Here is a 13,568-nt window from a genome sequence, read left to right as displayed (position 1 = left end):
CGACCTAACATCGAGGCCTGCTGGCCGTCACGTAAGGGTGATGTAGTCATGTGCACAATGCGGAAGCAATATAGATATAGAGAAATGCGAATGAATAAAAACCAAGCTAACTAGAGCGCTAGATAAGATAAGATGTAAGTGCGATATTAAGTGTGAGATCACAATTAGAGAATAAGTAGTCTAAGTGCAGTCCAACAGGACGAATATTAATTATACAATCCCCAAAGATGATCATACATTGGTGATAATCTATCAGAACTGCCATGAGTTCCTCGTGAGCCACCAACAAGCACTCTTGCCTAAAACTTGGAGGGGCGCAAAACAGAAAGTGTGAGTGGGCAAAAATAAAGTTTTTCAAAACCATTTCATTTATCAAAAGTTATAACCCCTCGCCGTAAAACCTATATAATTTCCCCAGAAAATAGAATATATAAACATATTTCAAAACCATGCTCAGCGAACGATATTCATAAGTATGCCATGCCAAATATCTCAAAATAACTGAATAAGTAACTCAAGTGAAATAATGTATCAGCCGGATCCACCTAAAGTGGCCTGTAGGGCTGAATCTATAGCTCAAATAAGCATGTATGCACATGAGTCGGAACCACCTATAGTGGTCTGTACAACAGGACTGAGTGTAAATAAATACGTTATAGTGCTACGATCATATGAAGACTGTGAGTATAATCGCAGGTCACCTACGAGTCGAAACCACCTAAAGTGGTCTGTACCACACGACTGTGCACCTAACTTGGATCCAAGGTAAGCATATGGTTTGGAAGGTGAAGATCACGTGAAGGACTGTGCCCTAACTACTGGCGGGAGCACTAACACGGGGGTGCAAGTTTATGAGCTCTCAACACATCTCACATAATCATCAATTCATATAAACAGTCTACAACTCACCTGGTACTTACCTGAGCGTCCACATCGAACATAGATATATGAAATTACTATACTATTTCATAATCTAAGCATTAATTAGTAGGCATGGCATTTCAAAACATAATTTCAGTTAAGCATATTTTCTAGGAAAATCACCAAGTATATAAGTATATACTGAAAACCAAAAGCCCACTCACTAATATGTGGAAGGATCGTAACCCCCGAGTCTTGCTTGATTGCGCTCGTCCTCCGGATAGGTCTCACCTATATGCGAATCAACTATATAAACGTTATTTTAAAGCACATAAACAAAACTAGGCAATAACTTCTCATACATTGCTCAATTGGGGTATTTGAATATACCACCATGACCTACTCAACCTCAGGAACATCCCCATATTTTTAGAAAAAATTTCCAACGTCCCACGCGCAGGCACGGCAAGACGCGCAGCTCACGTGCAGGCACGTGCCTAGCACACTGATGAATTCCCTAACAGCGTTAGGGAATATTCCATTAAAAATCAGCATATACCGTTAAAGATATCTGACGTCGTTAGCATATTTCGTCAACTTTGACAAAATATTATCCTCCTTCTTCCTTGGTTTGCCAGAGTCCGGCGCAGGTGCCGCTGCGATCGCCGAATTTTGGAAAAAACTTTAAATTTCAATATCTTCTTCATTTCTCAACCAAAATTCACGAAATTTATACCAAATTGAAGCTTAGGACTGGAGGAACAAAACCTTACCACTTTTAGGACCTAAAACCAACGGAATCTCGCCGGCAAAATCTTGATAATTCGGCCACCTCTGAAACTCATTAAACCCGAGTTTCCCGACGTCCAAAACCTTCCATATTTCTTCTAGGACCTCCAAAAAGCTCAAAACTTCAAGAAACACTCGCGATCATGTCAAGTGAACAGTGCACCTCTTCGAGGGTTTCTTGGTTCTCAAGTTCTAAGAGTTCTCGCATCGAACCAATGGCATGGATGAGCTCCTGGGCTCACAGGGAACACAAAGACCACCTTCACAGCCTCGATCCGTGCAGATGAAGTTGGTTCACCAGTTGACCGTACAATTGTACGAAAAGTGAAGAAAAACCGAGAGAGAGGAGAGAGAGAGTCAACAGGTTTTTGTGTGTGTGTGTGTGTGTGTGGTCCAGCTTGTGCTACCAACCAAAAACCAAAGAAAAGCTTAGTTCTAATTGGGTCCAAACAATTAGAACTTTACATATTTGTCCACGTCCAAAACTTAAACCACACAACACCACACAACGCTCAAGGGTAAAATGGACATTTCACACCATCGACAAAATATTTTAGGACGGGCTGTCACAACCTACCCCCTTAAGAAAATTTCATCCTTGAAATTCCATACAATAATGTACAAGCCACTAATAACCATAAAATAAGCGCGGATACATCTATTTCATACGCTCATCTGTCTCCTAGGTAGCCTCCTCCACCGAGTGATTCCTCCACAAAACTTTCACCAATCGCACGGTCTTATTCCTCAAAGCCATATCTTTCCAATCCAAAATCGTCACTGGTTCCTCATCATAAGTCAAATCTGAATTAATTTTCAATGGTTGAGGAGGTATCACATGCAATGGATCAGAAACATAATGACAAAGCATGGAAACATGAAAAACATTGTGCACTTTAGACAACTCTGGAGGCAACTCAAGCTTGCAAGCAACTTCATCGACTTTCTCGGTGATTTGATACAGTCTGATGTACCTAGGACTTAACTTACCCTTTTTCCCGAACCGTACAACACCTCTTCATGGTGACAGCTTCAAAAACACCCAATCACCAATTTTATACACCCGATCAATGGCATGCTTATCTGTTAAACTTTTCTGTCGATCCTGGGCCATTTTTAGGTTCGAGTTAATTACCTGAACATTCTGAGTAGTCTCATCCACAATCTCAGGGCCCACCAAAACTCTTTCACCAACCTTTGACCAACATAAAGGTGTACGACAAGATTTTCCATAAAGTGCCTCAAATGGCGACATAACAATGCTCGAATGGTAGCTATTATAATATGCAAACTTCATCAAATTTAACTGCTGATGGCAGGCATCACCAAACTGTAAAACATAAGATCTTAGCATATCCTCCAGTGTTTGAATAGTCCTCTCAGATTGTCCGTCTGTCTAGGGATGATATGTCATACTATAAAGTAGTTTCGAACCAAGAGTCTCTTGAAATGCTACCCAGAACTTAGAAGTGAATCTAGGATCCCGGTCCGAGATAATACTAACTGGAATCCCATGGTACTTCACAATCTTCGACATGAACAATTCAACTAATCGGCTTAAAGAAAATTTCTCCCTTACTAGAATAAAATGCGCTGACTTAGTAAGCCGATCAACTATTACCCAAATTCCATCATAACCATTTCTTGTATGAGGAAGTTTGTACACAAAGTCCATGGTAATGTTTTCCCATTTCCACTGTGGAATGGGAAGTGGTTGCATCAACCCAAATGGCTTTTTCCTTTCAACTTTGACCTATTGACAAATAGCACACCTGTTCACATACTCATCAATTTCTCTTTTCATACTTGGCTAATATAAAATGGTCGAATGGTATGATACATTTTAGTACCCCCAGGATGCATTGCATAAGCCGAATAGTGCGCTTCATCCAAAATTTCTTTCTTTAATTCCACATTATTCGGCACGTACATTCTGTTCTCCTGCATAAGCATGCCATCAGTCTCCCGAATTCTGAGATCTTTCTTTTTCCCATCATTTCTTGCCTAAATTAATTCCTGGGTTTCCTCATCATTCATCTGAGCTTCGAGCACTCGATCAATTAATATTGGCCTAACTTGAAAATTAGCAAGTAAGGCTTTCTCTCGATCTTCCACTCCTAACTTCACTCCAGTGGACCTCAAATCCACAAGAAGAGGAACATAACAAGAGTACAAAGCATTAATTCTCCCTTGATGCTTCCTACTAAGTGCATCCACCACTACATTTGCACGACCAGGATGATACTCAATCATGCAATCATAATCACTGGGCAATTCAATCCACCTTTGTTGTCGAAGATTAAGATCCCTATGAGTAAAAAGATACTGAAGACTTTTATGATCCGTAAAGATCTTACATTTTTTGCTATCAAGATAATGTCTCCAAATCTTCAAAGCAAAGACGATAGTGATAGGAGCATATTTATGCGACTTAGTTAGCTTGTTCTTGTGCATTTACGTTGTATTTCCTTAGTTATTTTAGTGTTCAAAGTTATATTTGTGTGTTTTCAGACTCTAAGTACAAAGTATGCAAGAAGATGCATTTTGGAGGCCTTTGGAGCATGTTTCGGGCTTGGAATGGATAGCAAATGCATGGGCCAAGTGGATGGACGAATTTGAGAACTAAAGAGGCCAAGAATATGAAGAATTATGGTCCAAAAGATGAAGAAAACAGCCTAAAAATCTGTCACCCCAACTTGCATTCCTTGCCATGCAAACCACATAGAATTCCCTTTGGATTCCATGCCATGCTTGATCACTCTTGTCCCCTACATAATTTCTAATTTCATGCCTCAATTCATTTAATTATTACACTCAATTGCTTGATACCTCTTGTTCCCTTCACTCATTAGATTTTAGACAACATTTACATCCATTAAATACACCACAATTGATGCTCCATCATTCACATTTGGAATCCAATGCCATGTGCAACACATGTTGTTGCACCTTTGACCCATTTGTTGACACATTTCACCTCCCTTTCCATCTCTATGCAATGTACACAATCATTCATGCTCCCTAGCTACAACACCACTCCATTTTACCCTTCACACTTTGCATCATTACTTCATTTTCACCCTTGGACCATTGCACACCACACACACACAAATTGCCATGCATTTCATCCTTAACCTAACCTGATTTTCTAAGGTTTTTTTGGGCCTATAAATACATGTTTACACCCCTTGGCCAAAGGACAATCCCCCATATTCATCATTTTATCACAAAAATTCGTCCATACACACCCTAGGAAGCAAAACACCCCAAAAACACAATTCTAGTGCCTAGAAAACATAACAGCCACTCCACCTTCTTCCACCCTCTTTGCCTAGTTCTCCACCACCCTCCAACCATCAAACACTCCTCCACACTCACCCTAAACCCTTCCATACCATTCCCCATCCATTCTACATCATAAAACTACCCAAAATCTGTCCATAACCCAATCTGCCGCAAGCAAGGGAAAGGAGGAATCTTGGATGCACTTGCTACCAAGTTGGAGCATTTTAGGTGTTTTCTTTCCTTTGATTTTAATGTCTAATTTTATGTATCTTTGCTTTGTGAGTATGAGGAACTAAACCACTCTTAGTTAGGGGGTGATTCGAAACTATGTTCATACTTGCAATATGATTTGATTACATCCAGTTGTGATTCATAAGTTGTGAATTCAATTTACTTATCCGTTCATATAAAAACTAATTTGTGTATGTTGGTTAAGAGTGCACGCTTAATTTTCATGCATGAATTTGACGCTAGAATATAAGGGAGTTTCACCTAATCGTTATAAACTTATATTCACAAGTAGTGAAGGTTGCTAGTCACAATCACGTTAAGTAAACTCTTGGCATAAGTTTCATGCAAATCATAGTAACGAGTGCCTCGTCAATGCTTATGTTTTTCATAGAACTTAATGATTCTTGCTTGTATCTCTATTATGCAATTCATGTAGGGAACTTGTAGGGAATGTTTTGGGTTGTCGTATGCAACCATCCAACCTAATAACTTGTGGAAAAAACTGAGGGTTAATTAGTGCAATTCACGGTTAATTTGAGGCGTTAAGTATTCATAGCTTATCGAAAAGCAACTGGAAATCGTTTTGTATGCAAGTGTGACATGTGTGGAGAAGAACCTCCTAGCTAGCCTTCCATCAATAAGTTTCATTCAAATTCATTTTACAATCTGTTTTGATTCACTTAAATTTGTCTAAGAATTTGTTTACTTTGTTCTTGTCTTAATTTAATTATTTTCGTCCAAAATCAACCCCATCTTATTTCTTTGAGTCATATTAATTAGAACTTGTCTTAGATTATGTTTTTAAGTGTTTTAGTTCATTAGAAAACCAAAATTCGTCCAAGTTTGTGTTAGAGTCCCAAAACTGCCCAGATTGTGTGTTTAAGGTAGTTTTGAGTGTTTAGGGGCTGTTTTGAGTCTTTTGGTTTGTTTTAGTGTTTTAAAGTATAGTTTTGCATTCTTTGAGTCTAGTTAGTGTTTTAAACTTTGTTTTCACGTTTTCAAGTCAGTTTCCAAGTGATTTAGCAATCCCTCCTAATCACTGGCCTAGAACGATCCCTACTTACATACTTTACTACAATTGATAAAAAGAGGGTTTAATTTGTGTGTTTAGTTATTTTACGCATCAGATAGCTGCTAACTCAAGATCATTTGTAGGATAATTCATCTCATGAGGTTTCAACTGTCGCAACGCATAAGCAATCACCCTACCATGTTGCATCGACACACATCCCAGACCATTCAAGGAAGCATCACAGTAGATCTCAAAATTACCGCTATCATCCGGAAACGCCAAAACAGGTGCATGAGTGAGATAATATTTCAACTATTGAAAACTCTGCTCACAATTATCATCCCACTCAAACTTAACATCTTTCCTGGTTAACCTCGTTAATGGTAATGCAATAACTGAAAAATCTTTAACAAACCGTCGATAATAACCTGCTAAACCAAGAAAACTTCGTACCTCAGTTACGGTTCGTGGTTGCTCCTAATTCTCAACAATTGCCACTTTCTGAGATTCCACCTGAATACCTTGAGCAAATATAACGTGTCCCAGAAATGCCACTTGATCCAACCAAATTTGGTATTTGCTAAATTTAGCGTACAACTGATGTTCCTTTAATTTCTTCAACACCAAAGTAAGATGTCGAACATGCTTTGATTTAGACTTAGAGTATATTAGAATATCTTCAATGAAAACAATAACAAACCTATCTAGATATTGCTGGAATACTCGATTCATCAAATCCATAAAAGCTGCAGGTGCATTAGTTAACCCGAATGGCATCACAAGAAATTCATAATGACCATATCGAGTCCTAAAAGCTATCTTAGGAACATCTTCACTTTTAATCTTCAATTGATAGTAACCAGACATCAAATCAATCTTAGAAAACACACAGGCATCTTGAAGCTGATCAAATAAATCGTCTATACGCGGCAATGGATAACGGTTTTTAATAATTACCCGATTCAATTGCCTATAATAAATACATAGCCTCAAAGTCCCGTCTTTCTTCCTCACAAATAACACCGGAGCTCCCTAGGGTGAAGTACTAGGCTGAATAAAACCCTTATCAACTAATTCCTGCAATTGAATCTTCAATTCCCTCAATTCAGCAGGAGCCATTCGATAAGGAGTTAAAGATATAGGATCTGTACCTGGAAGTAAATCAATAGTGAACTCCACATATCGGTCTAGCGGCAATCCAGGTAAATCATCAGGGAACACATCAGGAAAATGCCTGCCCACTCGAACATCCTCTACACTGCTAGGAACATTATCATTTAGCACTACATAAGCCAAATATCCCTGACAACCTTTCTCTAACAACTTTTTAGCTATTATGGCAAAAATAACACCATGCCTCACCCTACTACGCTCGCCCGCAAAAGCAACCTTAGGTAATCCAGGATGATGAAAAGTAACTGCTTTCCCGTAGCAATCTATATTGGCATGATTGTAATGCAACCAATCTGTGCCCAAAATCACATCAAAATCCACAATATCTAACAGGATGAGATTATCTGGCATAACTACATCCTCCACTAACACGAGATATCCTGGATATACACAACTAACATAACATCTCTCCCCTCTAGGCATCGCAAACTCTAAATCATTCCCAAGAGGTGTAGGATGAGGTTGTGTCAACTGAGCAACGTATGAAAAATAACAGAATGCGTAGCACCACAATCAATTAATACTCTAGCAAAATGACCAAGAATATTCAACATACCCATGATCAAATCAGGATTATTTTAAGCATCCTGCAGTATCATGTGGTGAATACGTCCCTAGGCTTGTTGTCGACTTCCACGACCTCTGCTAACTTGATTACTTCGCCCCTGCACACCTCGCCCCTGACTTGGCTGACCAGGCTACCTCGAAGATCCCGCACTACTGGAAGCAACCTCTACGTGCTGGGACTGTCCTCCAGGATACCATTGAGATCCACCAGCTGAATAGGGAAGATATGGCGTATAACCTCTAGGATACTGAGGATAACCACTTTGCTGATACGGGTCTTGTGAGCACTGATATTGCCTTGCAGAATAAGGAGCTACATTTCCCTGGTAATGATAAGCACATCCGCGACCCGTCTGACCATAACCACTAGATCCTTGAACTTGTTGGATCAGTACTAGTGGTGGTAAAGAAGGCTGTTGGGGCCTCTGCTAATTCTGGGGACAATGAATAGCCTTATGCCCCATTTGACAACTAGTATAACATCCGCTACTGCCTCGCCTACACTCCCCAAAGTGCCAATTATTACACATACGACATAAATGTGCATCTATGCCACCAGAATCTCTCTGTCTCTGAAAACGAGGGCCTCTAGAAAATCTACCACCTCTTCTCTGACCAATGGAACTCATACCCCCACTGGAAGAACTGGAACTAGTTCCACCTCTCTTAAAGCTCTGAGTCTTGTGAGGTTCCAAAGATGATTGGCCTTTACTTTTATCATCTTTCTTTTGATTTCCATCATTTTCTTCCTCCTCACTATCACTATGCATATTCTCTGAATCTTCAATTCGCAGCAGAACCTCATAAAACTCTTGATAAGTAGCACATGAAGATATGGTCGCCATAGAACGCCACTTTTTTCGAGTACCCAACCTAAACAGACAGAGCATCTAACCGGATTAGCAGTAACCTCCGGGTGATAGCGAGATAAATCAGTAAACCTCTTGTAGTACTCATTGGCTGACATATTCCCCTATCTTAGGTGCATGAATTCTTGTTTCTTGAGATCTATATATTATGAAGGAATGAATCTCTTCTGAATTAACTGCTTAAAAACTTCCCAATCAGCAGCTTCATCTGGTGACAACTGATAAGACTCATGTCTCCACCAAGATGCAGGCTGCTCACCTAAAAACCAGGTAGTCGTCTCAACCCACCTATCATCTGGAAGATTTCCCTGCCTATGCATTAAACGGAAAGTCTTCTCAAGATGATTAAGCCATTTCTCTACTCCTTCATACCCTTCATTACCTATGAAATTATTCAACTTCGAATTATATACAGTCTCCAGAAAAGTCATTTGGGGAGGACGAAGTGAAGACTGAATAACATTAGTTATAGCTTCCCCTAACTGAGCAATATCAGGGAAACTAGGCTCAACTAAAGGACGTGGCTCTCTACAAGGCGGCATAATTATGACAGAAGACACCAAACTGACATACCTCGACCTAACATCGAGGCATGTTGGCCGTCACGTGAGGGTGACGTAGCCATATGCACAGTGCGGAAGCAATATAGATATAAAGAAATGCGAATAAATAAAAACCAAGCTAACTAGAGCGCTATATAAGATAAGATGTAAGTGCGATATTAAGTGTGAGATCACAATCAAAGAATAAGTAGCCTAAGTGCAGTCCAGCAGGACGAATATTAATTATACAATCCCCAAAGATGATCTTACATTAGTGATAATATGTCAGAGCTGCTGTGAGTTCCTTGTGAGCCACCAATGAGCACTCTTACCTAAACCTGGAGGAGCGTAAAACAGAAAGTGTGAGTGGGCAAAAACAAAACTTTTCAAAACCATTTCATTTATCAAAAGTTCTAATCCCTCGCCATAAAACCTATATAATTTCCCCAGAAAATAGAATATATAAACATATCTCAAAACCATGCTCAGAGAACGATATTTATAAGTATGCCATGCCAAATATCTCAAAATAACCGAATAAGTAACTCAGGTGAAATAACGTATCAGCTGGATCCACCAAAAGTAGCCTGTACAGCTGAATCTACAACTTAAATACGCATGCCTGCACACGAGTCGGAACCACCTATAGTGGTCTGTACGATAGGATTGGGTGTAAATAAATACGCTCTAGTGCCACGATCACGTGAAGACTGTGTGAATAATTGCGAGTCACCTACGAGTCGGAACCACCTAAAGTGGTATGTACGACAGGACTGTGCACCTAACTTGGATCCAAGGTGAGCGTATGATGCGGGAGGTGAACATCACGTGAAGGATTGTGCCCTAACCACGAGCGGGAGCACTAACACGGGGATGCAGGTTTATGAGCTCTCAACACATCTCACATAATCATCAATTCATATAAACAGTCTACAACTTACCTGGTACTTACCTGAGCGTCCACAGCATCGAACATAGATATATGAAATTACTATACTAATTCATAATCTAAGCATAAATTATTAGGCATGGCATTTCAAAACATAATTTCATTTAAACACATTTTCTGAGAAAACCACCAAGTATATAAGTATATACTGAAAACCAAAAGCCCACTCAATGATATATGGAAGGGTCGTAACCCCCGAGTCTCGCTTGATTGCGCTCGTCCTCATGATAGGTCTCACCTATATGCGAAACAACTATATAAACGTTATTTTAAAGCACATAAACAAAACTAGGTAATAACTTCTGATACATTTCTCAATTGGGGTATTTGAATAAACCACCATGACCTACTCAACCTCAGGAACATCCCCATATTTTTAGAAAACTTTTCCGACGTCCCACGCGCCCTCATGCCCCGACCAAAGCACGGCTAGACGTGCGACTCACTCGCAGGCATGTGCTTGGCACACTGACGGATTCCCTAACGGCGTTAGGGAATATTCCGTAAAAAATCAGCATATACCGTTAAAGATACCTGACGCCGTTAGCATATTCCATCAACTTTGATGGAATATTATTCTCCTTCTTCCTTGGTTCACCGGAGTCCGACGTTGGTGCGGCTGCGATCGCCGGATTCTAGAAAAACTTTAAACTTCAATATCTTCTTCATTTCTCAACCAAAATTCACGAAATTTATACAAAATTGAAGCTTAGGACTAGAGGAACAAAACCTTACCACTTTTAGGACCTAAAACCAACGGAATCTCGCCGGCAAAATCTCGATAATTCGGCCACCTCTGCAACTCGTTAAACCCGAGCTTCCCAACGTCCAAAACCTTCCAAATTTCTTCTAAAAGCTTCGTGAAGACGATTTAGGACCTCAAAAAGCTCAAAACTTCAAGAAACACTCGCGATCATGTCAAGTGAATAGTGCACCTCTTCGGGGGTTTCCTAGTTCTCGAGTTCTAAGAGTTCTCGTGTTGAACCAATGGCATGGATGAGCTCCTGGGCTCATAGGGAACACAAAGACCACCTTCACAGCCTCGATCTGTGCATGATGAAGTTGGTTCACCAGTTGACCGTACAATTGTAAGGAAAGTGAAGAAAAACCGGGAGAGATAAGAGAGAGAGTCAACGGGTTTGTGTGTGTGTGTGTGGTCCAGCTTGGGCTACCAACCAAAAACCAAAGAAAAGCTTAGTTCTAATTGGGTCCAAACAATTAGAACTTAACATATTTGGTCCACGTCCAAAACTTAAACCACACAACGCTCAAGGTTAAAATGGACATTTCACACCATCGACAAAATATTTCGAGACGGGATGTCACAGTCAATGATAAAGACATACCCACAAGGCATCTCTAGTGCCTCAGGTTTGGATTAATTTGCAACCAATGAGTTCTTATATAACATGTATGTCAGAACTCTTTATTAATTGTTGCTGAGGGTAATCAACAACCTTTGGAGCAACTATGTGTTTGTCTTAGTGTCTAACACTAATGACTTTGAGACTAGTCATACTACCGAATAAGTTCACATAACACATACTAACCTTAACGGATTGTCAATGCCCAATTGACAATCATATGGCTAGGAACGTTTTAGGAATGAATATAATAGAATGGTCGTTGATCTAACAGTTAGATCATTTCTCTTTTAGGTTGATTACATTATTAGGATTCTGTTATGGGTTTAAACCCATAATACATTAAATAGTGATTAACAATAAACATTGTCTTTCCATTAAACTAAATAAGAGTTTAACAAAATAAGTATTCCAAAAGCTATTACATCAAATGAGTGGCTTTAGGCATACTTCGAACGCTTAATGTGAAGGCTCTTGCAATGAGGGAACTAGGAAGGCTTGGTTTTGACAACGACGAAGGTTTATCGTCACATATATTTTGAGAGCAATTTGCTTTAGATTGTCATAGCTCTAAGTGATGTCTCCACTAACCTCTCCCTCGTTGGAAATATAGTGGGGGACACCAATCTTTGCTGTTGAATGTCACTAAAGCTAACTTTACTTATGTTCGTCGCCAAGCCAATGCCGTTGTCCACTGTCTTGCCCGCTACGCTCTTCATGTTGGTAGACTTTTCTATTGGTTTGAGGAACCTCCCAATATTATTGCAGATTTATTATTTCAAGATTGTAGTAGTTAGGTTCCCTCTGTTATGGAGATTTGACCGAAGTTCTTTCCCAACTCCTATTGTTGAACCTCGTTTACCTTCTTTAATGAAAAGTTATCTTTTTTTATCAAAAATTAGTTGATGACGTGATTCGACAAAAAACACTTAATTAAATAGTCACGTATGCGTCATGTGTGTTTTTATCGTATAAATTGACGAATTAATTATACAAGTACCACAAATGTGCGAATTGAAACTTAGTGACGACAATTATCGATTTTGAAAATGAGAGACCAAAACCATGAGTTTTTGCCAATTTTGAGAACCATTTGCGAGAAAAACTCAAAAATAGAAAGAAAAAGAACAATAATAAAACCTACCTTTTAATCTTAAGCCCATTCTTCAAAATTGCAAGTTCGAGTTTCGATTAGGCAGAAATCAAACGCATCCGGGTCAATTTCAACCCACCAGGACCGACCACTGGTGGAGAGTTGGTTGTTAGCATCAGGGCTGGTTCGGGTCGGGATCCCGAACCGAAACCCCGAACCCAATTCCCAAACCAAAACATTTCGGGATGGGATTTTATATCCCGAAACCGAACCAAAACTATTGGGATCCCGAAATTCGGGATTCCCGAAAGTGTTTCGGGATTTTCGGGAAACTTCGGGATTGGGCCTTGAAGCCCAAAATGTTGGGCTTTTATAAGATGGAACCTCAGCGTCGCTTACTATTTCCAATATTCATTGTCCCTCCTGCTGTTCCTAAACGCGCAGCATCCAACTGAATACACCACAATCAGGAAGATGAGGAAGACAATGTTGACAATCGCCGTCTTCTTCCAATTACTTTTTATGTTGTCCAGCAGTCCAGCCTTGCACGACTGACAGTTGAAGCACAGAACCTTCTCATCATTCTGCCACGCACTGCAGTCAGGGTTGGAGGAAACGGTAGTATTAACGTTGCTGGTCCAGGAGATGGGGCTTTCGTAAGTAAATCCACAATCATCTGATGGCTTACAGCAACCGGCTTGCACATAGGTAAAGTAAACACATTACAAGAGAAAAATATTTGCTGCCAAAGTCTGGCAATTAAAATAGAAACCTTCTCTATCAAGCATGGAAAAAATATGGCTGCTTCTGATTCAGTCAACATGTATGCCTCA

Source organism: Malus sylvestris, chromosome 10 (genome assembly GCF_916048215.2).
Source record: "Malus sylvestris chromosome 10, drMalSylv7.2, whole genome shotgun sequence".
Classification (NCBI taxonomy): Eukaryota; Viridiplantae; Streptophyta; class Magnoliopsida; order Rosales; family Rosaceae; genus Malus; species Malus sylvestris.
This window is presented reverse-complemented; position numbering follows the sequence as displayed.